Source organism: Nannospalax galili, unplaced genomic scaffold, assembly GCF_000622305.1.
Source record: "Nannospalax galili isolate Female #2095 unplaced genomic scaffold, S.galili_v1.0 scaffold369, whole genome shotgun sequence".
Taxonomy (NCBI): domain Eukaryota; kingdom Metazoa; phylum Chordata; class Mammalia; order Rodentia; family Spalacidae; genus Nannospalax; species Nannospalax galili.
Genome location: NW_008360318.1, coordinates 368,174 through 370,315, shown reverse-complemented (window position 1 = coordinate 370,315; position 2,142 = coordinate 368,174).

The following is a 2,142-nucleotide window of genomic DNA, read 5'->3' as shown; positions in this document are numbered from 1 at the left end:
TTCTGGATCTTTCTGGTGTCTGTTGTGATGTTTCCCCTTTCATCTCTGATTTTGTTAATTTGGAGGTGTTCTTTCCTTCTTTTGGTTAACTGGGTTAGTGGTCTGTCAATCTTGTTTATCTTTTCAAAGAACCAGTTCTTGGATTCGTTGATTCTTTGTATTGTTTTCTTTGTTTCAATTCCATTAATTTCTGCCCTGATTTTTGTTATTTCTTCTTATCTTCTGGGTTTGTATTTAGTTTGCTGTTGCTTTTCAAGTGTCATGAGTTGCAACGTTAAGTTGCAATGCTCCAATTTTTTTATGTAGGCACTTATAGCTATAAACTTCCTTCTAAGGACAGCTTTCAGCCTGTCCCAGAGGTTTTGTTGTGTTGTATTGTCCTTTTCATTTAGTCCCAGGAATACTTTTATTTCTTTCTTAATTTCTCTTTGACCCATTCATCATTCAGGCATGTGTTGTTTAATCTCCATGTGTTCATGTGGTGATTAGGGTTTCTTCTGGTATTGATTGCAAGCTTTATTGCATTGTGGTTTATAGAATGCATGGAATTATTTCAATCTTTTTGTATTTGTTGAGGTTTGTTTTGTGCCCCAGTACATGGTTGATTTTGGAGAAGGTTCCATGAGGTGCTGAATAGAAAGTTTGTCCTTTGGTGCTTGGGTGGAATAATCAGTAGGTGTCTGTTAAGTCCATTTGATATATGGTATTGTTTAATTCAGATGTCTCTCTGTTAACTCTCTTCCCTGTTGACCTAGCTAATGGAGACAGTGGGGTATTGAAGTCCCCTACTATTAATGAGTTTGGGTTAATCTGGGTCTTAAAGTCCTGTAGTATTGTTTTCATGAAGTTGGGCAACAGAGTTTGGTGAATATATGTTCATGATTGTGATATCTTCTTGATTTATTGTTCCTTTGATCAGAATGAAGTGGCCCTCTTTATCTCTTCTGATTAGTTTTAGTTTAAAGTCTATTTTGTCAGATATTAGAATTGCTATGCCTGCTTTTTTCTTAGTGCCATTTGCTTGGTATGTTTTTTTCCATCCTTTCACTTTGAAATAGTGTCTGTCCTTGAAAGTGAGATGAGTTTCTTGCAGACAACAAAAAGATGGGTTTTGTTTCTTAACCATTCACCTAGTCTGTGTCTTTTGACTGGTGAGTTCTGTCCATTAATATTTAAAGTTATTAATGAAAAATGAGTATTGAATCCTGTCATTTTTATTTCTGATTACATTTGTGATATAGCTGTTCTTTTCCACAGTTATACCTTCATTGAATTTCTTTCTGCAACCCCTTGGGTATAGTCATTCCTTTCTTCAGCTCTTTGTATTGCTTCCAGAACTCTCTGAAGGGCTGGTTTTGTGGACATGAATTCCTTCAGCCTATTTATGTCATGGAAGATTTTTCTCCCCCCTAAGACTATAATAGACATTTTGGCTGGGTATAGTAATCTGGGTTGGTATCTGTGGTCATTTAAAACTTGGAATGAGCCTTTGGTCCAGGCTCTTTTGGCTTTCACAATTTGCACTGAAAAATCAGCTGTAATCCTAATGGGTTTTCTTTTATATGTGACTTGTTTCTCTTTTGCAGCTTTCAGTATTGTCTCTTTGTTTTGTACGTTTAGTGTTTTTATTATGATGTGCTGTGGAGAGTTTCTTTTCTGGTCCTGTCTGTTTGGTGTTCTATATGCTTCTTGTATTTGTATGGACATGTCTTTCTTTAATTTTGGGAAATTTTCTTCCACGATTCTGTTGAAGATCTGGTCCATGTCATGATCTTGGGATTCTTCTCCTTCCTGTAATGCGTATGATTTGTAAGTTTGTTCTTTTTATGGTGTTGCACAAGTCCTGCATATTCCATTCTTGTGATTTCTTAAATTTTTCATAATCTTTGCTTGAGTGGTCTAGTTCATCCACTTTATCTTCCAGTCTTGATACTCTGTTTTCCATTTCATTCATCCTATTGGTGAGGTTTCTCTCTGTTGTTTCTAATTGGCTTACTGAGTGTTTCACTTCCTTCTTCATTTCAGCCTGAGTATTCTTCAATATTTCTCTTTTCTGAATTCATTCATAAGTTTATCCCTATCTTCCTTCAGTTCTTTGATTTCTTTTTTTGTGTGTTCTTTAAATTCATTGAATTATCATAT